The sequence below is a fragment of the Mycteria americana genome, chromosome 6, assembly GCF_035582795.1.
Source record: "Mycteria americana isolate JAX WOST 10 ecotype Jacksonville Zoo and Gardens chromosome 6, USCA_MyAme_1.0, whole genome shotgun sequence".
In the NCBI taxonomy this organism is placed as follows: Eukaryota; Metazoa; Chordata; class Aves; order Ciconiiformes; family Ciconiidae; genus Mycteria; species Mycteria americana.
This window is the reverse complement of record NC_134370.1, coordinates 27,203,450-27,230,847: the sequence shown is the minus strand read 5'-3', so window position 1 is coordinate 27,230,847 and position 27,398 is coordinate 27,203,450. Positions and strand designations below refer to the sequence as shown.

General features: G+C 35.3%; 1 protein-coding gene across 9 annotated transcripts in view; it reads left to right on the top strand.

Moving 5' to 3' along the window:
* The window catches only part of KCNMA1 (potassium calcium-activated channel subfamily M alpha 1), a 532,021-nt gene that overhangs the window by 142,783 nt on the left and 361,840 nt on the right, over positions 1 to 27,398 (top strand). The gene's annotated exons all lie outside the window — the stretch shown is intronic.

Sequence of the window (27,398 nt, the reverse complement as noted above, 5' to 3'; positions counted from 1 at the left end):
CAAAAGCCACGCACACAAGCAAAGCAAAAGAAGGAATTCATTCACTCCTTCCCATGGGCAGGCAGGTGTTCAGCCATCTCCAGGAAAGCAGGGCTCCATCACGCTTAACAGTTACTTGGGAAGACAAACACCATCACTCTGAACGTCCCCCCTTCCTTCTTCTTCCCCCAGCTGTATATGCTGAGCATGACATCATATGGTATGGAATATCCCTTTGGTCAGCTGGGGTCAGCTGTCCCAGCCGTGTCCCCTCCCAGCTTCTTGTGCAGCCCCAGCCTCCTCGCTGGTGGGGTGGGGTGAGGAGCAGAAAAGGCCTTGACTCTGTGTGAGCGCTGCTCAGCAGGCACTAAAACATCCCTGTGTTATCAACACTGTTCCCAGCACAAATCCAAACCATAGCCCCATACTAGCTACCATGAAGAAAATTAACTCTACCCCAGCCAAAACCAGCACATAATTTCATATTATGTGGTAAAACTATAGGCCTATTTTGTCTGGAAGTAAAATTGTGCTAGCAAAAATGGAAGCTGACTTGGAAAATAAGCACAGTGTTACAAAATGTAGGTAGTAGTCAGAACTGCAAAGCAAAGACAAGTTTGAATTGGCCATGCAATGGGATTTGTGATACTTCCAATAGACTAGTAATGATTTTATGTTCTCTTGATCTTTTCTTTATTAACTTAGGAAATCCTTCAAACATGTGAACAGTTATGTATCAAATAGAGCCACAAATCAGATATTAATAACATGTAGTTTAAAGTTCCACTGAAAAAACTTTATAGTTTTTACTTTACTTGAATATAATTATTTTATAGCCTTGTAAAATCATACTTAATTGCCAAGGGTTTTCTGTGGAGTTCACTGAAGTAAAAGGTGTCTCCTGTGTGATTTTGATTAGTTTCCTTGTTAGAATGTGTATACTTATAACCTAACAGCTAAAGTGATTTAAATCCCATTGAAAATTTTTGAGAATCCCAGTGAGACTTTGGAACTAGTTTGGGTTAAACTGAAAACAGAATTTGTGTCCTTGATTGTTTACTTTGGTCAAGAGATATTTTAGTGTGAGTCGGTTCTGGTTTATAGAGTAATTATTTGGGCAGGGGTAGGGAAGGGAAGGAGAAGAAAAGAAACTGCCTTCCCAATCAAGTCTTTTACAGTGAAAAGTTGAGGCGGCTCAATTGCTACTGTCTTGTTTAGTTCTGCAATATTATTATTTTGATTATTTTTTCCTAAAAATACCTTCTGCCCATTTGCTTATGTTAAGTGCTGACTTTTATCAATAGCTTGAAAGCATGTTCTATTGCTGCTTTTAGCACTACGTGTCTTCTATGTGAAACTAACATATTGATCATCTTATGAAAAGCGGCATATTGATCTTTTGTGTGTTTTCCTGATGTTTTCAGCATTAAAAATGACAAATCTCAGAGCCATGCTTTTCTTGTTCCAATTGAAGTATCAAGGCCAGAAATCACCCAAAACCAGAGTCCTATGCTACTAGCTATGCAATCAGAAATTGTCCTGTGTTGTTTTTACTGAAGTATATGTGAGCAGTAATACAAGCCAACAATCAAGATCAAAACCTAAAATATAAAACACATTTTACTACATATTTTTATTCAAGACACTGGGAGAACTTAGTCAGTTCCATTTGATGACTTTTGTTTCTTTTGGTTTTTTTTTTTTGTACTTGCAGTTTACCATTGCATCTTATAAGGAACTAGTTTTTTTCCAGAGTTTTTTGTAGACAGCTGGCCAACATCCTTGGGTCAGATTATTTCTGAGAGTATATTTATATTCTTGTCAAGGTATAACAGCAGGTATTGTACACATCTGGACTCATCAATATGACTCATCAATATGAGAAATAAGTAGTGATGTATGGAATCTGTTAGTTAATTTTGTTCAGTTTAGAAAACAAGGTGCATTTATTTTAATACAGCACTTATCAGTTTCAGGATTTGAATTGTTAGGATGTAATTTCTGGAGGACCATTTCCAGTATGAACATTGACTGTTCATTTAAATTTTACTTTATAGTTATGTTTGGTAAAGGTTAACTGCTTCAATGAAGATTTGTTCTAGAGAGAATATTCACGTTATTTGTAGATATAGGATGTAGCTAAGTCAAGTCAATATTTTTATCAAAGTATATTGTTTGAAAATATTATGGCGTACTCATGAATTCCTACTAAACACAGCCTGTTCCTGCCAGCTATTATATATCTGAATCAAAGTGTGGAATTACATTCCCCATTCCCCACCCCCCCCCCACCCCCCAAAGAAGAAAGAACCGGTGGCTTTACAGTGCTATGAAATCAAAATTGTATGAGATATCTGCAGCTAAAGAAATTATAGTACATTTTTACACCGTGAGTGTTTAAATTAAAATCAATCTTCTATATCCAATGTTTACAAAAAAGTTTTAAAAGTGGTCCATTGAAAATGGACTTGGGAAAAGAGTTGTAACTGATCTTCAGTTCAGCATGATCACGTGAAGGCTGTTGTGTAATTGCTACCTGGGTTTATTTGACAAGTGAAGGAGACAAGTTAGCAAAGTGTTGAATGCACATCAGTGTAAAGTAGCATCTTATTTGTGTTTTCTGCTCATGGAAAATGTCTCATCATTGTTCTTAACTGGACAGTCATTTTCTCTAAAGTGAATCTTACTGGACTGTCAAGTGCTGTGAGTGGAACCAAAACTGAATATTTTTTTGGACCTCTCTACTGGAGTCTGTCACCATATCTTTGACATGTCAGGTCTAGCTTTTATTTCTTCCCCAGTAACCTTATAAAACAGCTTCCTAATTTATCAGATCAGTTCCTCCAGGTGTTTTGTGGGTGTTGGAACAAATATTTATATAGTGGCTGCTCTTATAATTACCTCTTTAATATTTAAACTTCATGGCTACCCACAGGTGAAGAAAATGAAGGCCAACAGTATGGAAAATACAGGACAAAATTTATTTTTAAAGGTCACAGCTTCACATCCATGCAGTTGTAGTACCATGTTGGACATTTACATCAACATAGGAGCATTTGCCCAATTTTTTTGTGAAATCTAACATTTCTGTTTAGACAATAGATAGACAAATCAGTAGGCACCCTTTAAAATACAGACTAGAAGGCCTTCTTCAACACTGTAGCTGTAGAAGTAGTTGAAAACTTAACAACTTTTTTTTTTAGTTTGAAAATTATTTTGGAAAAAACATTTTCCAAATCATGTGTTTCAGTGCACCTACTGGAAAGTAAGGGGTATTGCTTGTTATTCATGATCTGGGTCATTGGAGACAGTTACTGAAATGATTTAATCCATTCCTGACAAACACTTTGAAAGAGATAATTCCCCTCCACACTAGTTTTCTTAAAAACATTTAATTCATTGGTGGTTGTGGGGGAGGGAAGAGTTCTGTAACTGAAATAAAAGCGACCCCCCCCCCCCCCCCAATGTATTCTTAGTATCCTCCCCTCCCATTCCATTGATAAAAAGAGGAAGAATTACATTTAAAGACTAAAAGAGGGGAGAAATTAAAACCTTCTCAAACCTTGAAATATTTTGCATTTGACTTCAATTAAATGTTCTGTTTCAAATAAAAAGAAATCAACCTTTTTAAGTATCTGAAACTTTCTGTAAAACCTATTTGTGATGGATGCCTGGGCCTGCCAGCAGTGTTTGCTGTGAGTTGTGGAAAAACCCAGGCTTGTCATTTCAATTTTGGCAGTATTTTTTTACATGTACATGTTAGAGGTAACTAGGTGAAGCCAAAGATACGGGTATTGTGCAAATTAATCTCTGTATACAGAAAAAAAACTTTCATGCGTTCTCTGTGGAAGTGATTCTGAATGCTGGCAGAATTAACTGTCTCCCTGGCACAAAAGCTTCTCATACTGGTGCTCTTATGTAAAACTCAGTATTGTTTGCACCTACTCTTTCTCACTTTTTTCGAGCACAGAAGAATTGGTGCTGCCGGTTTCATGCATTGCTCCACAGAAGTGGTCAATTATGTCCGGTTCTTCAGAATGAATTCTACGAATGCTGCAGAAGCATTCTACGAAATGCTTGCCTTCTGTCATTTCTTAGTATGCTACTCCCTCATCTCATGAGTATCTAAGAGCAGCTTTATTGGAAAGGATAGTGTCTCAAATATTTCCTGTTAATATCTCCTTAGCTCTTGCTTACATGAGGTAAGAGTTGCCCCTGTTCCCTGCTCCTCAAAGTGATTTTTGTATTAATTCCAACAGAGAACCATTAGGACACAGATTTCTGTAATTTTCATGTTGTTAAAAAGAGAATTTTCTTTTTTTGGGGGGTGGGGGGGGAGAGGAGCAACATGAGAAACAAGCATGGGAAATTTACTTGCTAAATAATTAAACCATCAAATTTTCAAACGTTTGACCATCACTTGTTTTATCATTGTGTCAACGTAGTGTTTCATAGGATGTAATTCTTGTCTGTTAATGACAGCAAGATTAGATGGACTAGACGTAAAAGTGGCATGTACATGGGATTGTGCTAATATTGCAGTTGATTCAGTAGTTTACATGAATATTGTAGAGTTAAAGTACTAAAATAGAACTAGACGTTCTTACTGCTTTGGGAGCTTAATTCTACACTTGACTTCTCAGAAGTGGTTTATGCATAAAGGAACATTCACACTACCCGGTTTCATCTGAAGGGCAGGCTTTGGAGGAAGACCATTGTAGAGTGTGATCCAGAATGTCCATCAGTTAGAAACTCTTTTTGTTTTCTGAAGTAGTGCAGAAAACTGAGCTGGCTAGGCATGGTGTGTGGTCAGAATATCCTTTTCTCCTCATTCTTTAGGTTTTAAAAGCACGAGTGTAACGTAATGTTCTTGGCGGCACAACCTTTGAAAATGTGACGCTCTTAAATAATGTAGATGAGAATTTTACATACTGTTTAAAAATGTGAAAATTAAATTGCATAAGCACATGATTTAAGAACATGATCATTGAACCCATGCAGTTCTGTTTGCAGTTGATGTTGAGTGGCATAAATATGCATAACAACAAAAGGTAACAGTTTACTTAAAATCTCTTCAGGGAAATAACTGATTTGCTTTGAAATGCTATATAATGCTGTAGATGATGGAAGTATCAGATAAAAATTCCTGAGGTGGGTTTCTCAAAGAAGAATCAGACACATTCATAATTAATCTGAAGAAGCAGGAAATTCAAGGTGTTTATGAACTGATTTTCCTTCCTGAAATTAATTTTTTTAATCATTTGAGTAAGAAGAAAAAGACTTCCTTAATTAGGTAAAGTGTTTGATATACAAGAGAAAGTCATACATATATTGTTGAAGTTACCACAGTTCAATCCAGGACACAGTTGAATGTGGACTCTCCTTTAAACTGACAGAGAAAGAAAAATCATTATTTCAGTTGCAAATCCAGGAGATAAAATGGTGGAACAAATTGCTGTTTGTTCCATTTTTAACACATGACCTGTAAATGCATGGCAGAGATATGAGCTTTACTTAGCTTGTGCTAAGCGCCACGTGGTGGTTTTGCCTACTGCCTTCACTCTCACGCTACCTAAAAGAAACAGTCAGTCAGAAACACGCAAATTTCTGTTAAAATGGAGCATATAAGGCTTTGCTTTTTAATCACTGCATGATGAAAATGTCTTTTAGATTGGCAGCATTGAAAGGAAGAGGAGAAGAAAAGCCCTGGCTGGGGGAGGGGAGCTGGGGAGAAGAGAGGGGATGGCAATTAGTTGCAATAGCATATTAATTATTTAAGTTGTTTATTACTAAGTTATTTAATTAGAAGATTATTTAGGTTGCTTTCTTAATGTTCTTAATATTTACTAACTACTTTTAAAATCCTAAAGATGAGGAAGTGGTATATGAAGGTGCTTTCTTAAATTAAAAAATGACTGTATGTTCCCCAGTATACATTTAAAATTAAATAGAAATTTTCTGTAACATAGTTTGGTTGGAATGCATAATTGTTGCTACATTCTCTTAATCTATCAAAAAGATCTAGCAGTTGTTCTTTTTTCTCCAGCTCTGACTGTCCTACACGTTCGCAGGTTGAAAAAATGCAAGTCTTAAAAATGTTTTGGCAAGATAGAACGAAGTTTTGAGATTAGTAATAAAACTTGGGACTCTGCTTGGCAGAGGGTCTCATTCTGCAAGGTCTACTCATTACAGTTTCTGAGAAATTGGTGTCAAAACTTTAGAACGTGATTAAAAGTGTGAATCAAAGACCGTCTAGTGAATAGAGAGTGCACTAAATGTTCAGTATGGAAAGATTTAGACCCTTGACTGGACTTCTGAAGAACTGTTAAAAATGCTAGAAGGCCTTACTGCTCATTCAGGGAAAGATAAGAGTGGCATCTTTCTGTGACTCTATACCACTGTAAGCCTTCAGGTTTTCTAATTTGTTTAGAATGCTTACAGTTGGATTGTACATACATGTCGTACTGAAATGCAACTAATTTGCGATACTCTTGCTCAAGCAAACATTCTTAAGTGTCAGTTATTTTTACTTAGATAAGACATAGGTTTTGTCCATAAATATGTCATAAAGAGGAGCTCATTAAAAATTATATAAAATAAGAGTACCCTGGAGGGGAAAAAAATCATACATGAAGCAATGGAATTAAAAGTACTAGTGGTTGGTTGTTGTGGGGTTTTTTGTTTGGTTTTTTTTTTTTTTTTTTTTTTTTTTTTTTTTTTTTTTTAAAGTTTGTATACAGGTGAATTGCTTGAGAGCTGGAGGAGTGTTTTGAAAAAATACAAGTAAGGAAAACCAGTGGATTTTTAAATATGTACATAATTATAGTAGATTTTCCTGGAAAAAAATGTAAGTATGCTATATACTGCTTAGTTTTTTTCAGGATATTTTCACAGCTTGCTTTGCTCTTGCTGCCTTTTTTTCTTTTTTCTTTTTTTTTTTTTTTCTGAAGGAGAGGACTCAAATTCTTTTAACACTGAAGGGGAAAAAAACCCCACCACTTCTTGCAATAAGTTACAGTTGCCTAGCAGCCAAAGTGAAATTTAACAGCACAGAAATTATGTGGGGTTTCTTCCTACTTCCAAAAGCAGTAACGGTTCTCTCATGACTTAATGAGAATAGATGCTCAAAGGATAACTTGGTATCCCTGGCAGGTATGGATTTGGAGAGGGCAGCTACGTTTGGTATACAAATAGATTTTTTGACAGTGTTCTTGACAATATCTGCTATTTTGCTAGGTTTGCAAAGCAGGAAGAGAAACCTTGAGCAACCTTGAGTATGCAACATCTCAGAATTTGAATATGGAGTTTAACAAACTTTCGCAAGGATAAACAAAACTCTCATAAATGTTGGTCTTTCTTTTTCTTTCCATTGTGGGACCCTGTCATCCTGGAGACGTCTTGCAACCAGTCTTCTTGTGGAATTTACAGTTTTTTTCTGAGCACCTGTAATGTTCTTAGGATGCAGTTAACCTGAATAGGACTTAATTTAGAATAAAATGTATTATTTGACTTGACAGTAGAAATTGAATGTATTCTTCAGTGATTTAGTCTTTCATACTCATAATATCTCAAGCATTTTACACATCCAAACCTGGCATTAGTTTTTCATCAGTGAAGCACATGCGTTTTTGGGTAACAGGATTTTTGTTTTGCAGTCTGTTGGTTTATGACATTACAATTTTTCTTAGATAGTTAAGGAAAGTTTGTTGTGACCTATAAACTCCCCTAGTTAGGCAAAAATAACTAGTGCTGTATTTTCCCTTGCATTGTGCTCTAGGTTTCTGAGCTAGAGGAGAAGGTTGGAAGCCTTTTTCAACCTCCAGGTCTGACTGCACAGGCAGAAACCACAGGATGTTCCATGTCCTCAGTGGTTTTGGGTTTGGTGGTTTGGGTTTTTTTCTTTTGTTTGTTTGTTTTTGTTTTTAATATGTTCACTGCACCCATATCAAGACTTGTTTTCATAAGCAAGTAAAATAGGTCACAAAAGTTAAAGCAAAACTGGAGCTTCTCAAGATGTGGTTGAAAGGTTTAAAAAGATACACTAAAGTTTCAGTACAAGGTTTACTGTCATCCTGTTTCAGGAGAGAGAGCATTTTTTTTTTTCTACTCAGGACTGAATCCACTTCCGATTCCTAGCATAAAGATTTTACCTGACCATTTGGGACTGCTAAACATTTCAGGGACATTATAATGATTATAAGTTATCTAATCACATTAACCATTAATTTGCCTTTCTACATGTCCCTGAGGGTGACAGAACAGTAAGTAGCTTTAAATAAATTAAGTATACAACTGTCTCTTAAGGCAGATGACTATTTTAAGGATGAAGAAAGTAAAACACAAAGCAGCTGATGACGACCTCAAAGTGTAGGAATTAGTAGCACACTCATACCCATGGCAGTAAGTATGTGGCAGATGAACTTCAGTGTGTGTAAAAGTAGGGCAGTGTATCAAGGTGAAAAAAATCTAAACCACACTTACATGATTCTGAAGCCAGAACTGGTAGATACAGCTGAGGAAAGATTCTGGCATTACCATGGATAGTTCTCTGAAATAATTGACTGATTCTGGGCATCATCAAGAATGAGACAGATGACATAATTTTGCTACTTAAAAAAAATCTTTATATACCCACATCTTGAGTACTGTGTGAAGTCTTTATTTTTATATCTTAAGAGTGACAGAATAAAGGACAGAGAAGGGCAACAAAAGCAGTAAGGATGCAAAACATCTGCCTTAATATTTAAAAATTGCTGGAAGTTTTCAGTTTGGAGAAAAGGCTGGCATGGGGTATGGTCAGCATTCACAAAGGAAGTTGGTGGACAATCTATGCCAAACTGTTATTAACGAGATGCTAAAACCAAGGGTGATTTATGAAAGTTGTTAGAGATCAACTTAAGAGAGATTTTGAAAAAGTGGGGTTTTTTATGTGAGGATCAGTAAACTTCTGGATTTTTTTTTTTTTTTTTTAAGGGAGACTGTGTAGACAGTGTCAACAGGTTCAAAAAATGGATTGGACAAATGGGCAACAGATACCAAACAGCTATTACAGAGTATGGAAAGGGTAATCTTCCAACATACCTATTCCAAAGACTGTATGAGTGGAATGGACTACAGAAAGTTACTATTCTTTCCTGTTCTTCCTAAAAAGTATCTTATATTAACATGGTCAGAGATTTGTCTCTGTGCTAGATAGACAACTGAACTGGCTCGGGGTGGGGGGGGGGGTGGGGGGGAAGATGACACATTTTCACGGCTTGCAGTCATACCTTCTAATCGGTAGATCAAAAGTTTACTCTGTCTACATCTTTAGATTAATAGAGTAGAAAAAGGAGACATCTAGTCAGAAGGGAGTGATGGGGAAGCATATTACCTTTAATACATAATCATTCAAATATTCATGAATCTTGTTTATTTAACAGTATGTATTTTGAACCTGTGTAGCAGATTTTTTTTTCACGTCTTCTGAGATGAAAAGAGTTTGTGTATGCATTTTAGATTATATACTATTATATCTGTATAAAAGTTCCCCTTTCCTCACCCTGGTCAACAAATAAATGTCATAAGGACTAAAGGACATAGTCTTATCAAGTTAGGGCATTTGTATAAAGATAATACACAAAGCTGCTGAGAATGTACCTTTCAGTGTGTTAGTGTAACTGTACAGATCTGTTCATCGCAATTGTTTACAGATTATAAACTGCTTGCCAATGCTTGTTACTTACCTACTGTTCATAGGGAATAGTTTGGATTCTGCTCCTCTCTATTGAGAAATGGACTTTGTCTGTTTAGTTATTTTTAATCTTTCATAACATCTTTCTTGGCGGCACATAAATGAATCCAAGAGATGTGTTCTGGATTGCTTTAATCTCCTGTGACGATGATGTGGGCTATTTCCAGAGTTTCCATAGGAATAGGAACAATGCTTCTCCATTTGAGTTCATGAGATACTGAATGATAATGGAATAGAGTAGGAAGTGTTGAGTAAGTCTTGCTGGTTTCTATGGTAACTGCAGCTAGTTTAAGTTCCCTTTAGCATTTTCCTTTTCTGAATATTTATTTATTGTTGACAATACCAAGGATTGTTTTGCAGGGTTTTTGCTTTGGATCAAAGGGTGAACTTCTGCCCACAGTCCTGTGGGAGAGAGTTATTCTAGTATATGTATTTCTTTAGCATTGAACTATTCAATTCTGCAATGTAGCTGCAGCATTTCTGGTTGTCACTACACCTTTAAGATAGCCACCTTGTGTTTTGTGAAACTGCTGTAATTCAGTGGATCTTGTCTTAACCCCCCCCCCCAACTAGTATTTAGTGGTTAAACTAAAAATAAAAACAAGAACATGCTAATTTCTCAGTATGAGGCAGTATCTAGGACCAAGAAGTTACTTTATTATCAGCTATGATATTGTAATATGGGAAGAAAGGTAGCTGACTTGAATTCTTTCTCCATCAGCTTGCTTTTAGTGTTATTATATGCCAATCTTAAACTTTCTTTTCTGTTAAGTCTCCCGTGAAGTGTATGGCTAATCAAACATAACTAGTATTTTTTCTCCTCAGTTTTAGCGGTTTTAAATACTGCTATGTGGAGATGGGTTAGGTGAGCATAAGGTAGATGTACATGCTAAAAGCAAATCAAGAAAAGGATAAACGGTATATTTCATAAAAGAATGATATGAACTATACTGAGACCTGGACTTAATTGGACTTAAAACCTTGCATCTGAATTCTTAGTTCAGAAAGTGGAGAAATAGAAAATTAAGTGTATACATCACACATACGCTTCATAAATGTTTATTTTAATTAAAATTGCTAATTTTAAAAATCCTTCTTTTTGTAAGCCAGATCTCAGTGTGGTGTAATCTACCTTCTTTCTGCGGTGTTTCAGTCAGCTTATAGCTGCTGCTATGGGAGTTACCTACTGTAAAGTTATCTTCAGAAACTTTCGGCTGTGCTGCAGTGAATTCTGTGACCTCTAGGTAGATGGCCACGCTTGTAGAATCTATTCTGATATTATTACAAAGCATGTGACTTTTCCTACAGTGGGAATAAATACACTGTGCTAACATCTTTGACATCTACCACTCCCTTTTTTTCTAAGTTAAGTTATCTGTGGCATTCTATCACTAAAATGAAAAGCAGCAAACATATTTAAAAATCATGGTGTGTCAAGTTTTGAATGGTATGATTCTTTGGAGAAAGTCAAGAACATGGTTAATATTCGGACAGTTGTAGCAAAACTGGCTTAGGGAAACTACTATTGTAGAGGGTGACTTCTACAAGACTTCTACAACAATGAAGTTATACAAGTCTTCATTGATGAAAAATATTTGTAAGACTGTATCACTGTATTAATGTCAAACATCAGTTAGGAAAAGTCCTTGCTACTTCTTTCTTAGATACAGCTAGAAGGAAAGTACATAAATATGGAAGTGTTCCTTCTGGTAACGCTGTGTTGCATCCTTATGATAAAGGTGTGGTGTGGAGGAAATTTACCTTCCACCTATGGGCCACTGACAGTAATCAGGTATCGAACAAAAGATATGGACACAACTGTTGCAAATGAAGCATATTTGTGAAGCTTACCAGACAAGACAGATGGCTTCCCCTTAAGGCATTTACACTGTTCCCATGCAAAGGGCTGCTCTGATGATGCAGTTGATAATATTGTTTGTTTAATATTTTTTCTCTTTGCATTTAGTGTATTTCATAAAATTGTGCTTGTAATCAAAACACTGATGTGATAATGCATATTCTTAAAGATAATTCTGCGTATGTTTTTGTGCAGCTCTGCCATCAATGGTTTGTTCTGAGGTGTGTGGTAAACAGAATGAACTGCTAAGCTTGTGGTTAAACAAAAAAAAATTTAAAATCTCCATTTCGGTGTTTAGCAAAAAGTAATAGTTAATTTCCAGACAAAATATTGTCTCTCAAAATCAGTTTCCTTTTGCTTCTGAAATATTCAGGGTTTTTTTTGGTGTTTTGTTTTGTTTTTTTTAAACCTGTTGTTTGATAGATACTTGAATATTTACAAGTTTCCTGAGAAATGTTCTCAGCATATTCTGCTTGGCTTCAGTAGTTTTTAAGTGGTTCCTTAAAGGTGCATTGTTTTGGCACAGGAGGTTCCTCTCTGTTATAATTAATGCTTTGTTTCAGCTTCAAATGCTGCAGCAGAGACAATTTCACAGCTTACCACTAAAGCTGCTGAAAGTCCCACTTTTCCTGTGAAGTCTAATGTCTGTCCTGCTGCTGGAAGGATAGTATGCCATTCAGTCAGAATCAGTTAAAATACCAGCTACTGACGTGCAGGAGTCACAAGCCCAATTTGACACGTTCCCTAGATAATATATATATTTTTTTAATGTTTCTCCTTATGGGTAAGATTCGGAAGGCTTGGTTCAGTCTGAAGTAATATTACACAACCTACTCATCTTTCTGAGAAGGGAGCAGGAAATCTAATGGTAGAAACTAAGACGAAGAAATTGTGAATTCCAAGTAAAAATCGGGGGATATTCACTGCCTGCTCCATGTGTTTCACCTAGAAGCTGAAAGCTCTCAGGGTCTTCTAGAAGTCTACAGCAAAATGCCGTGAGTTTAAGGGTGAAACTTACATGTCTGCTCTGACTGGTCCTGCTCCCTCCTTCCTAGTAAGAGTCTTCATCCTGCAGATACTTCCCTTCATCTCAGGATGAGGACAGGAGAAATGCTGGAGTAGGGAAAGTGGGAGCCTTCCCTACTCAAGATCTATTAATATTTTCTCAAAAGGGGAAGGGACGGGACTTTTCAGAAGTTTGAAGCAGTCCTGCTGCTTCTTTCAGTCTTGTGAAGACTGCTTCTATTCAGCATAGCTAGCTAGGATACATGGGTGAAACGGCAATTTCTGCAATGTAATTCTATACCTTCTAATGAGCTATAGAACCACTGACGGTGGTTATAGAGAGGGGCTTACAAAACTAACTTAATTGAGGCAGGGTAGGTATAGAATGGAAAAGGAAAAGTTATCTGATTCTTCTTCTATTTCTAGTCCAAACTTAACAAAAATGTATTTCAAACACAGTGTAATTGTTACTGCTTAGAATGGGGGATACCACATTAGTAACTAAGGTGAAATGTGGAACCTGATCCTGCCTTGTGTAGACAGATACTCTTCACTGCATGCAAAGGCAGCCATCCAGTTCGGTCAGATGCCCACAGTCCTCTCATTGAAAAACATGCCACTCCTACGTAGTCTTAAAAAAACTATTTATGCCTGTCAGGGTAAAAGCTTGCAAAAATTACTTCTGTAGAGATGAGTAGATTTAGTGAGCCATCTGATTATTGTGATATACAAAATGTGATGCTGTTATGAGCCCGCTGCAAAGGATTGCAGAATGCTAAGCTTTTGCATGGAGATGCACTATTTTCTTTGTTATTGTCAGCCATTATATTTAATCCCATAACATGCATTCTGAAGGTACTGAACGTACCTTGAGAAAGTATAGCCGTGTATCTTGGTAACAAGCAAGAGTATATCGTCTGCTTTTTAGTGTCAATGCAAAATGTTTGTAACATCTTTGTGAGCTGTTTAATTTTATAATTTGTGCTTTTTTAAACTGTTCCTCAGGAGAAGGAAGGAGTTCTGGCCTCGTGACTTTGGTTGCCTTGTTTTTGATTTTTAAATCTATCCAACCCAAATCCTGTAAGGTTAAACCTTACATGGAGAATTTTGAACTAGAAAATCAATGGAGCATGCCATTAGACAGTTGATCTGTATGTGTTTTGGGTATCATTAGACTGTCTGGACAGTGTTGCATGCTACCATTTTTACTCCATGCAACAGTTTAGCAACCATGCATATGTAAACAGAACCTGGCACAATCGGTTCTGTAGTTTTAGCTAAATCAGAGAATTCTGTGTTCTGCTCTAAGCAATGTAAACAAAGCTGAACTGTCACATTCTTCTACCCCTCAAAAGCCTGGCATAGTATTATGTATGGAAACCCAGCACAGGTATGAAAAGATTAATTTGGCAGGATCTTCCTTGAATATGATAGCAGTTTGCTCACTTTTTTTTTTTTTCCCCCAAGACTGCAATATTTTTGGTCTCAACAAAGGCCTGAGCAAATTTTGTCATTGATGCTTATGCTTAAGGGTTTCTTTCAATGAATGTGATCAAGTTGCACTCTGTCAGACTAGATTTTAAAGTACTTTTCTGCTGTGCTTAAAGGATTGTAAAATATTATAAAAAGTAATAAAGAACATGCAAATCAGAAGTTCTTCCATATCACAAAACAGTAACATAAATCATCATGTTGAACATAAAAGACTTGTATGTCACACTAACAGAAAGGTGTTTGAGAAACCTGTAGATATTTTTCTGTCAAACTCTAGAAAATTGTAGTAAAGTTTCCCTATAGATTACTTTTTCCATTTTCCCTTGTTTTCTCTCATGGTAAATATTACAAAGTTGTTTTGGGTGAGTTGTTTGATGGTTTTCAATTTGATGTTATAGAAGGCTGTGAAAAGGAACTAAGAAAACCAAGCCAACAGTTTATAGGTTTGCAGTTGCTGTCTGGTGTTTTGTAAGTACAATAGAAAATTTTTAGGGGTCTGCAGACTGGAAGAGATTGTCAGCCACTGGCTTAAATCCATTGGAGGAGTTAGTTGGACAGAAAACTATCCTCTTTGAAGTATCAGCTAGAGGACGTACAGTAGATGGTACAGTCCATAACAGTAATTCTTAATTTTCAAAGCGTTTTCTGTCACCCTGGAAAAATAACGTGAGCAGTGTGATTCAGTAAATGCAGCAGAGGACTGGAAGTTTCACATGGTTTCCATTCTCAGCTATAACAGAAAGGGGTGATTTTGAACATGTAACTAAACTTGCTATTCTCCCTTTGATTCTGTGCAAGCTAGGATTAAAAATAGTTGCCCATGCTTGTAAAAAATATTGAAATTAGCTTTTAAAAAGTACTGAAATCAGGAATTCACTTTATTTAGGGAATTTTTTTTAACTCTTCCAATGCACATTTTCAGGTCCAAAATACATTTCTGTCCTATATAGTATAATCCATCTAGTATTATGAAATATATATTATGTCCTCTTTATATAAATATGTATATCTATACACACATATTATGTTTCTATATCTTTGTATGAATTATTTTTACTTCCATATTTTGCAATTGAAGATGTCATGGTCTTGTATCAAAATATTTTTTTACTCTACAGGCTCTTTTCCGTAGTGATTTTGTTCTGCACTCCTGCTTTTTTATCTCTTTTGGGCCTGATAGGTGCAGACAGATAAACAATCTGAATTTTTCCTTGCCATTCAGTCCATTAGACTCATTATGTATTCTCTTTTGGAAAGAGCCTTGGGCATCAACACTAGTTGCTCATGGTCTCTTTATAGCTGATGGCTCTTGATATGAAAGACCTATTTTTTAATGATGCAGTTCTGTTGCATATCCAAAACCACTGTTTTACTTCTACAGATGAAAAGCCTGCCTATGTGAGATCTTTTCTTATTTCCCTTAAGAGAATGTGTCTTGTGGTAAAAAAAAAATGTTAAATCTGGTTTTATAAAACTTAAGTTATGTTACTGGTTGAGAATTAATCACATGAGTTAATTCACTGATACGGAATTACAGGAATAAGCAGAAGCTGAAGTTTGAAAACTTTTGGTTTGCCACAAGGTAAGCATTGGATTGAGAGAGACTTCAGCTTTGTCTTATCTAGTATAGTTAAGAATACTGACATTAGATGCTTGTACTTATAAGGGAATTTTCTACTTTATTGTCTTTCTGATTATTTGGGGACGAGGAACATGTGAAAAAGCTTGGAAAAGAAATCTTCATTTTTGTTGCACTTTCAGAATTAACATGCTAATTGTAAACAGCTTTTTTACCTGCAATTAGGTCTCATTTACAGGTACAGTGATGAGTGTGTAGGAATCCACTTTCCCATTTTAAATAAGGTTTAATATTACAGCAACATCTGACTCGGCATGAGTATTGGCATTTCAGTGTTATTTAGGTGTTTATATAAAATTTACCTTTATACAGAATACAAATACTTTGAAAATATATGCTATAATTAACATAAAGTGTCTTCACTGCAAATCAGGCATCACAATTTGATATGGTTTACAAGGTTAGGATATCAAGAATAGCAAGCTTTTTTTAAACAAACAATATCAGTGTGAAAAATACAATAAATTAAATAGAGCTATGTATAAAGAGATCAGACAGTTCATGCTTTTATTTTACGGATAACGTGTTCAGATTCACATTGGGTAAACCCTTGTGACTTTGATAAAAATGAACCTGTTAGCAACCGGTTAGATATGAAAATGATTCTAAAAACCAATGGAACTAATTAATGAACTGCATCTAGCCGCTAGAAGGTTTAAATAGTGTTTCCATTTTTGTTTGTTGGTGTGAAGAAACTTTTTTAACCCCCCAAACTTGTTATACAATTCAGGAACTTCATTTATGCCTTTGTGACTTCAGTGTAATGCCATTATTGTCAGGAAGTTCCATTGATTTCATCAGTAACACAGAAAGCATAGAAGAAACAGTTTAAGACACTGCTGAAATGCAGATTTGTTTGGCCAATAGAATTTTGAGACCATTGAGAGGTTAAACTTAACAGTTTTCAACACTTTCCATACTGTAACGTATTACAGTGGAATGCATTCATGCTGTCTTGTTTGTCCAAAATAAAAATTGAGGGAAAGTATTTTAAAAATATATACTGTAAATCAGTTCCAAGTGGTGTGTCGTTGTTTGTTTTTGTTTGTTTTTGGTGTGTGGGTTTTTTTTTTTTTTTGTTGGGTTTTTTTTTGCGGGGGGTGTTGGGGTTCTGTGGTTTTGGTTGTGTGTTTTTTTTTTTTTTTTTTTTTTATTCAGATCTCTTTGCAGTAAATTAGGCATCACCATTTGATATTGTTGGATTCAGATTTCAAGGTTTCTCAAGCTTTCTTCAGCAAATAATGGCAGCCTCAACTGTATGAGGATTTAATATGTAGTTGCCATTAAAATACTCTACAGAGAGAATTTTGATAGGCACTTGCAAAGCCCTGTGTTTACTTTATGTGAACTCTGGAGGTTGGTACTGATGATACCATATTTCTCTAGACTTTTACATTATTCTTATCTTAATGAGTATTTCAACCAGTTCACTTGTTACTAAAGTAAGGCATGCTCTTCTGTTCCTTTTGATGTGATAGCACCTGATACAAATTTAAATACAGTAAGGTGAACTGACCAGTTCTCTGCTGGTTTGTCATATAATTTATTGCAAATGAGGGACTTAATTTTTTTTGTTATTGGTTTAGCAGCTTTATTCTTAAACTTCCAAAAATCTTGGTCCTTCCTGTTCTCTGATCTTGACCATATTTTCTTTTTGTATTGAATGTGTCAGATGATACCAGAGTGGGAGGTTTCAATGATCAGTTCAAGGATTCTGTTTCAGATGAGGAACTGTGTTTCAGTGTCAGATTAACTACTTCACTTTTATGTAAAATTGGTCTTTTTAACATACTCCTTTTTCTTACCTTAAATTTATAATGGACAAGAGGAGTAAATTAGCAGCAGAGACTGTTGTTTTAATCGCTATTCCACAAAAGCATGATTTCTATAAATGTTAGGCTATCTCCAATCTAGGAGAGCTGATTTGAGAGAGGAGAAAGGGATCTGCTTGTCAAGGAAACTTTTTTAGGGGGTCCTAATCTACTCAAGAAGATAATCAGAGTTATCTTCAACTGAAAGGCAATAACATGCAGGAGCTGGATAGTGTCTCTTTTACTGTTTCCAAGTCCTCGGGGGGGCGGGGGGGGGGCAGAAGGTGGGCTGGCAAAGGACTAAACCTGCTGTGTTATACACCGGCAGGCTCTATATAAGGACAACAAAAGAAAAAGGCACTATTAGCTTTAAAGGTGCAGTTCATTTATGAGATTTGTTAGTCTGAAATGTGCTGTAATCTCTTGTGCTTTATGCATAAGTAGAAACAAACAATAAAAAGTGTACTTTGAGAAACTATGACTTGCTGTCATCTCAGGTTAAAAAGAAAGCAGTGCACCTTTGCTTCTCTTACACCTTCAGAAAGTTATGTGCATGCCTTTTATTTCCTAATCTAGTGAATTTTCTACAATTTTATTCTTGTGGATGATATCAAGTCCTTCAATTTCTCTAACAAAGTGCAAAGTTACGTCCAAGAGTTCTGGTTTAGACGTTAAAAGAAGTGATGACAAAGGAAGACAATAAGTGCCTCCTGATCTTCTTTTATTGGTCTTGGATGCTGAATTAGTTTCAGCTTGAGAGATGTGATAAGATGGTTTAACACTGCACAAAAATGAATAACTGACTAGAAAGAATTCAGCTAAAACATGAATTTCAGTTGGGAAACCTTGATTAAACATGAATGTGTATAATTAGTAGTTCTACTGTTTTATCTTTCATCTTGTACTAGGAGCAAAATATTATTGACTGTTTGTCTTCTCCATTTTTTGATATTTTCTACTTTTTAGACTAAAGGACAAGTATTTTGAAAAGAGCAGGAAAGCTGTTTTGCTCAATGTAATTAAAAAACTTAGAAGTTTTTGGTGCTTGTTTTTTTTTTTTTTGTTTTATTTTGAAGTAATCAATTTTAATTTTAAACTCTTCATGTAGAAAAAGGTGACAGGATTATGTCTGCTATGATAAGCAGTTAGTTCAAAGTGGCATTGAAACACAGTCAAGTATTGTAAAAACAAAATACGTGTCTTTATTTGCTAGCAAAAAGAAAAAAAGTCTAAAAAGCATAATTTAGCTTACAGAATTGTTGACAAATGTATTATTTGAATTACCTTTCCCTGCTTACTGGTTTGGGTTAAAAAATGCGTAGTGTGGTTCATTATGAAGATGCCAAAAACTAGGTCAGAAGTAAAAAAAAAAAAAAAAAAAAAAAATCTAAGGAACTGTAAGACTGAAAGCATTTTAAAACACAAACTTATATCTGTATTGAGCTTCTGGGTCAAATTTTGGTCTCGTCCATATCAGTGTAATTTAACTGAAGTTAGTGCAGTCAATCCACATTTACACTGGTTTAACTGAGGACAGATGTAGTCTGCTATTTTCAAGGATGAAAATATATTTGGAAGAGCCTGTTCCTGTCAGAGAGCCAAATGAAACTTTATCAGAACTAAGGACACCTGCCCTCTTACAAGAAATTTAAAGACTAATATATGTGCAGGCATATTGTTAATGTAAAACTAATTATGGGATGTTTCTTGAAGGAAGATGAATAGACTTTAGAATTAAAACAAAACAAAGCAGAAAAACTTGCCTGCCATAATCCTCCAGGGAATTTCCTGGGCTCAAGGTCAGATGCTATTGAATAGAAATGAAATCCTGTCAAAACTCCCCTGTCAAGACTTCCCCTTGGCAGGACCAGGTATGCATATACAATTAATATTTAATGGTAGTAACAGTTTTATAGGTTGAGCAAAAATTTGGCTGAAGCAACTTCTTATGTGTTTGGAGACATTCTGGTTTTTATATGGTTCTCTATAGCACTTCTAGTTTTCTAGACATCTTTTCAGTTTTGGAATGCCATGCTCTTATTTGCAGACTGAGTCTGTATGAGTTTCAAGATAGGAAACTGATGCTGGAAACATTAGTAAAAATTTTCAAACTTATCAGTGAGGTCTTTTCTCATGTGTATGACTATAGAATTATATTTTAATTCCCAAGCCTCAATTGCATCTTATTCTGGAAGCCTTACCATTTTTTTTGTTCTTGGTAAATGACATGAAATAAATAGTGACCTGTTCCTTTTCCCATTTTTGTAGGAAGGTAATGTGAGCCAGTAAGTTTCAGAAGAATACTGTTTCTCATACGATTATCTAATAGTGTGCTTTCTGCCTATAGACTGCTGAACAGAAGGTCCGTTAAATGTACAAATCTGCTTATATGGAAATAGGTCAGTGTGATAGTTATTCCCAAGGACACAAGTGTATATACATGTAGTACTTCAGTAAGTATATTCTCAGAAGACAGCAAAGGAAACACAAACTCATGATTCTGTATGTCTTCTGTTGATTTCAGTGGGAGCAGGGTTTAGCCATAATATTATTTAAACTGTATGCATAGGTTTTAAAGTATAAGGATTAGATTTGGTTAGTGTTCTGAAGTAGTAGTTGCTCATTTGCACTGCAGTGAGACAAAGATACCTGCTTTTAATGCAGAATCTGATAACTTCATTTCTTTTTTGACTTTGTCTTACTAAATGTTACACAAATTGCTAGATTTCTTCATTCCCCAATCATGTATAATGCAGAGATTATACTTCTGCATTTCTGTAATGCATTTACTAATTTGATAATAAAATACTCAACAGTAAATTTACTTGGATGAATAAACATTACTTTGAAGTTTCTCCATTTTAGAAAACTTTGTAGCAAATAATTGAATTTTAAAGTAATTTTTCTTCTCTGTTTATGAATAATGAGTTGAAAGCAGGGTGTTGCTTTTCATTTAAAACTGTTAAAAGCATTGACATGAAATTACAGCAGGAAGTGCTTTTGGAATGGCTTTGGCTTTAATGATTTACATCTTGCATGTAATTTTTCTGTTGCATATCCTATAGGACTTGACATAGGACAGTAAGGATGTTTCTCTTTATTGCCATGCTGATTACCCTTAAATTGGCATGGCTAAATCAATATTAGATAATAAATAAACAAAGATGAATTTTAGTCTTGCAGTTTAAATGACAAAAAATTATTAGGTCTATTGACAGATCCAGTGTTCTATGAGAACCGTTAAAAAAAAAAAAAGGCAAGTTTTGTATGACATATTGCCTACTTTCCTACTACTGCATGGCGTATTGTCTGTTGGTCTATAGATAAGATTTTTCCAGAAAGCTTTTTAACACAGCCATGTAGAGACTTTAGTACTGCTGTCTAATAAAGCAAGGTCAAGGGAAGTTGTAATGCAAAGCTTAATGCTTGGGTTTTTTCTTTTCCTCAAAATACTTTCTTTTTGTAGTTACACAAAACAATGTTTTTAATGTGACCATTGCAGCAATGAAGTCTCACAGTATTTCACTGAATAGAGACATCAGTTCGAAGTAAAAAGACTTTCTTGCATATTTTGGCTTTATTAAGGGTAGTTGGAAAAGCAAAATGAAAATGACGTTTTGTTTCTTATCCTACTGTGCTAGAGTCCTCCGTATTTAACCAGGTTAAACGAGTCTTCTGGAAAAGGTAATACATTTTATAAGGAAAGCATTATATTAGTGTCAACATTTTCTTTTAAAATCAATAGAGCTGGTAATGTATTAATTAGCATAGTAAATTACAAAACATTTCTTTTGAGAAGTATTTTGAAATAGTAACATGAAAAGACTATCAATCCACTGTTAATATTATGAAATATCTTGACAACATAATGATTTCAATTAACTGTGATTGGAAATTTAACTTGCACTGATGTAAAATGCCACAGAAGAGAAATGGCATAACTTAACATTCTGACAGGTATGTAACACTACTTCATCTGAGTTACGTGTACGTAAGACAGAACCTGGAAAATTGCTTCTAGATGGAGCCAGCAACATTTGACTTCTCAAAGCCACATTTTATGTGGTTATGTGCCACCATTTATGGAACACAGTAATGCACTGTATCTTGTTCAGTTGGATGATGACCACAGAGCACTGAGCCATCACTTTGGAATCACTGACTTTATTATTAATTTCCTCCCCCATCCTCCAGTACAGTACTCAATAGTATGATGGCTAAAATGTCTGTGCTTACAGATGTCCTACTACAGGTGCAGTTACTTTGACAAAAGTTGTATTCCCAGGAGAGTCTATTTCTAATAGCAAAACCAGTTACCTAGTACAAACAATTTTTTTACCAGCAAGATATACTAATCTAAGACTTGTTCATTATGGTAAGAATGATTCAGTACATAGCTTCTTGATATTAACATGGAACAAGTGATAAAGTTCTCTTGCATTCTTCAGTTTTCACACAGTCAGGTTAGATTTTAGTTTGAAGGAGCATAGAATGTTTAACAAAAGCAAAAAAAAAATCCTTTTTCTTTTTTCTGAAAGACAGAGATAGTGTCAGAATCATGATATACAGGCTGAAAGTTCATGTAAGAGGCAGAAATATCTACCAGCAGAAGAAAGAAAGAAAAAAACCCAAGACTAAAGGTTCTCAGTAAAATCAATTCTTCCCCCATATATCTTTCTTTTCATATGTGCTCAGAATGTAAAAGCTTTATTTATTATTCATGGTTTTCTATATATTTATTTATTATATAGCTGCTCATTTGTCATATCAGTCTTACTTAACAAATGTTGAATGGAGTTGCTGTTCTAATACAACAGCAAGTCTTAAGGTCTTAGTGTTGTACTAATGCTCTGTGGGCAAAAAAGGTCAGTGAAAGAAACCTTGTGGAGGTTTAGGAAAGAAATACATAAAAAACTATAAGATTTTCATGATGTCTCATAAATCAGAGCTATGCTTTGCTAAGCACTGCAAACACACAAACACATGAACAGGTGCTTTCCTGTTTGAGAGCTTTCAGTTTGGTTAAGACAGAAAGAGGATATGAGACCCAAACTCAAATTCTATACTGAAAGTTTACCCAGGAAGTCAATACCAAAATTCGGAAGTGAATATTAATTCAATACTCTACCCAATCATTAAAGACAGTTAAATTCCCCCTTTTTATGATTTTATACTACCAGTTTTAGAAGCTCATGACTCTGTATTTAGTCATTTAGCCCCTACTAAGGATCAAAGTCAGCTGGTAAAACTGCTTAGCCAAGTTGTGCTAATTGGAAGAAATCTCAAATTCTGGTTGTCTTGTAGTACTAAGGAAAAGGGAGTTATGAGTTCCTTTCATTTTGAAGGAGACCTAGCACTGAAAAATAAAATCGGTGGTACCCCCTTTCCAGCTTTGCATGGCAGCAGGATAACTTGAGAATAATTAGTATTGTCTCAGTTTACATCTCAGGTGGCTACTTTATGATTGATTTGGCATGAAGCTGACTTGGATGATGGGAAATATCTGAGGATTTGTAGCCCAGACACATTATCATAAAGTTTTTTTCCTAGCCTTTTTGGAAAAGGTAACCTGCCTTCAAATAGTGTTACGTCCAAATAGCATGCCTAGCCAGTTCTGTCAGATTGTATCAAGAAACTCTTGTTTTACCTTTGTTTGGAAGGGAAGAGTGATATTGTTGCATAACAGTAGACATGGTTCCATTTTTGTGTGTGTGAAAAAAAACCTAATAAGGTTAGAATAAGCAAAAATTATTGTTATTCTAACAGCTTAAGTAATTTCTTAGGCTTTGAAATACAAAAAGTTGTAAAAGAAAAAAACCAAAACCAAACAAAAACAAACAAAAACCCCCAACAAAACAAAAAACCCCAAACCAACCAAAACATAAAAAAACAAAAATAAAACCAAAAAAAGGCAACCCCAAAACCTCCCAACACCAAGCCAAAAAACTTCAAAAACTTTGGAATATGAGCCATTAAAGCAAATCTATATGAATGTACTTTCATAGCTGACCTTTCTGCATCATCCTCTTTGAGTGCTTTAAGAATTTTATTCTCCTTCTATGCCTATATTCTTGACAACCTGAAGTGAACTTAGTGCTGCTTGTAAATAATGTAGCTGTTTGGTAAGGGTTTTAAGCAGTAGTTGTTATGACCATGAAGTGTAGGAATTCCAAGATTATCTGTCAGGTTTTCGAACCTACCATTGCACAATTAATTTTGTGCCGTGTTGTGAAAAGCCAATGATAGGATGGACAGGGGTGCTGTACAATGAGTTTGAGTGCGATGATGGGAGAATGGGATTTTTGTAATGTTTGCTTTGCAATACTCTTCAGCTTGGTTTTGTTCCCCAAGTTTTTGTTATGGTAACAGTCCCTTATTTATCTTACTGTATGTTACTTTTTAGGAGATTATATTTTAATGCTGAATTAAACACAGTGGAAGTGGAGAGAAAAACCTGTCACCTTTTGTATTGTATGTATGCGAGTGTGGGGGGTGTGGTCCTGACTCTGCACTTGCCTAGAATTCCAGAACAGGAAATTTCAGGTCTGGACTTGATGTTGCAATCTACTTTTAATGTGAAGAGAGATATTCTTTTGATAAATTAACATTCTTCAACAGCTACAAAATATTTTATTCAATTACAATGCCCCTTTACAAGAAAGATTTGCAAGGCGTGTTTTGAAGAAGGGTGAGAACAATGTCATTTGACTTTTGCTGACTGTACTTAAAAGGAAAACTGAATCAAGGATGATCTAGGGATGTTTCTTCTCCTGACCTGGTAAAGGAAGAGATTTTGAGACTTACTGCCTGGTGTTTCTGTTATTATTTAGCTGACATACTGTGATTGAAGACAATGACAGAAATATTTGTGGTCTTTTCTGTCTGTTGGAACCACTTACCAACTTCAATGAGGACTTGTAATTGTTCTCTGAAAATACGTATTTTCTGTGAACTCTACATCCAAGCATAGAGTTACTAAGTAGCTTTTTATATGTTTTAATATATAAAGTTGCATATGAATTTGTTTAGTCATCTCTAAATATTAGTGCAACAATGGGTAATTCCTGAAAACTGTAGATACAACATAATCATTCCCTCAGAAGAAATCCTGGCCTTCTTGGAAAAATTTCATGATAATTAAATAATTTGTGAAGTAAATTTCTTCGGTTAGTCTCTTCTTTCTACAAAGTCATCTTTAGTACTGATCTCATCATTAAACCAAGCTCTCTATTTATGCAGTCTAGTGGTTAGCGTTGTAGCAGAAATCTCTTATTCAGATGTATAATTTTTCATTTGTCCCTTGACGGAGTTTTGACCTCTTTCAGGTTTCCAGTTTGTTGGCATTTATTGCAGGAGGATTGTGTGTGTGTTTTTTTTTTTTTTTTCCTTCACATGTGAAAATTTAAGTTGAAGAACTGTTAAGTGACTTTTCTCATCATAAAAAGGTATTTTTAATGTCTTTTTTACCCTTGACATCCTGTGTTGGAATGATACACAGATTATACCAGATTTAATATTGGACACAGTTAAAAGAATACCACATGTAAAACAAAACACAAAAAATCCCAAGACAGAGATTGTTTAGGGCACTTAAGTCATTCATCTCCCTCTTCGGTATAGCCATACAGAGAACGGTAATAGCATCACTCTATGATGTCATACCTGTCTATATGCTCTATACTGATTAGACACTGGCTTGTCTAGTCCAGGTCAAATCACCCAGCTGATCAAACATCTACACTTTAGGGTGATAATTCTGTAATTTAATAGGCTGCAGCAGAAGGATGGGCTTGTAATCCTCAGACTCCAAATTTTATCTGCTGGCTGAGAAGTTTATATATTACCTATACCTTGTTACTAAGCAGGTTTAGGGGTTTTCTATCTTTTTATTTTTACATTTCTTCTATCATGTTTAACAGTGGCATGGAGCTAAAGCATTGATTACATCACAAATTGTATGTGTGCAAAAATATCCTGAAAGTCTTTAGGCTGTTGCAACTTCGAAAAACACTTTTTGAAATAAAAGTCGCTTTCGATTTGTTTAAAATCTGGGGACACTGACAGTTTGAACTGCGTTTCTCTGTGCAGAATGTCTGCTGTGTTTACTACCTATCTTTAAAGTTTTAAGAACAGATGAAGCTTGAATGCAGTCTTTAGAACAGCTTTCATTACATAGTCTTGGTGCAGTAGCAGCATACTATTTATCTCCTGAACTTGAAGAGAATTAGGAAAAGGTAATATGTGATGTTCTAATCAAGTGGAATATTTTAATGCGTAAGTGCAAAAAGATGAATTAAGGATGTAAAAGCAATAATATAATAGTAAATGTTATAGAACACTAGATTTATGTGTTATTTTTTAGTTTTTGCAGTGTTTAATGTGAAGCTATTGTTCAACAATAGTTCTGTTATCATTCTGTGTGGCAGGATGATAATTTGTGGAATTTGCAGACATCTTTGACAAGGTGTGTATTCTAAATAAGTTACAGAAATTTCCAATGTTTAAATGTTTGAAATACTGTTCCTTGTCTCAGGTGGATATGGACATGTGGAAGATGTCATGAGGAAAGCTGGTTGTTTGGACTTGCTAGAGTGGCAATACTTGATGGCTTAGTAAAGACTAGTAAGTAATGGTTATAGGAGGAAAACCCTAAGTTTATTTCCCTGGGGCTTGTTTATGTGCCCATTCATTGTGCGCTGCTGACAGAGCCACCATGCACCTCACTGAGCTCTACCGATCCTGAGAGACCTTTGCAAGGCTCATGGCCAGTTGCACAATAAACCTCGTCAAGTTTGGCCCCTATTGCTTTTTGATCCCATCCACTTCTCAGGGGTAAGGAAAAGGGGGATGATCCTTCCAACTGGAAAGTATTCATTAAAAAATACAAATGTAATCTCTATTTTAATTCCCTGATGATTGTCTTGGACTGCATGCAGGTGATACTGGAAGCACGTAAAACACGCATGCATTTCTTCCTGTTTGGACTAATTTAGAGAATCCTGTGCAATTTCTAGAATATGCTGCTTTATTTCCTTTCCAGTCTGATTTCACATCTTCAATGGAACTCATTTAAATATTACAGCTTATTTATTTTCCAGTTTGTGAACAGCTGGAGCATCATATCAGTTCCAGCTCCTGTATTCCACCTTTTTTCTAGCTTGACAAATTTGTAAATATTTTCAGCCTGTTTACTTGGCACTCTTTGATATCAGAGGAGGAAGGCAGAATTAGAAGTAAGCCCTTAATAAGATTCTTAAAATTAAAAGCTTCTACAGTCACATTGTGTTTTCAATTCCTGATTAGCATTAAAAATTTATTATGTTTCTGAGTTGGCAGAAAGTTTTCCCATTATGCTGAGTTCATCTGGATCTTGCTGCTTGCTGTGGTGAAACTAAATTGGGCTTGATTCTTTTGATTATCAAAGCTGAGGTAACTGCTTTAAGATGCAAATGCAAGTAATAGGTACTGTGCTGAAATTCTTGAGTAGGAAATGACAACATCAAGACAGGATGTATTAGTGGCTCACTGAGAGAAAATATGTATGTATGTGTGTATATGTGTTTGTATAAACATATTAGAAGAATATCTGTTTGTATATGTATATATTACATATATAAAGAATATATCTGTGGCTTAAGGCTGCAAACTGGGACTGACTCTGCCACTAATGTGCTATGCAACATCAAGCACTGATCTTGCTTGGCCTTACTTTCCCATTTGTAAGTGGAAATTTTGTCTGCCTTCCACCTTCAACTTTGTTTTCTTGCTTGTCTAGACTATAAAATGTTTAGGGGGGTAGGCTGATATAATGTAGGACCTTAAACCAGTATGGCTTCCACATGGTTAAATAGTACAACATATGCTAAGAAACATCTAGCC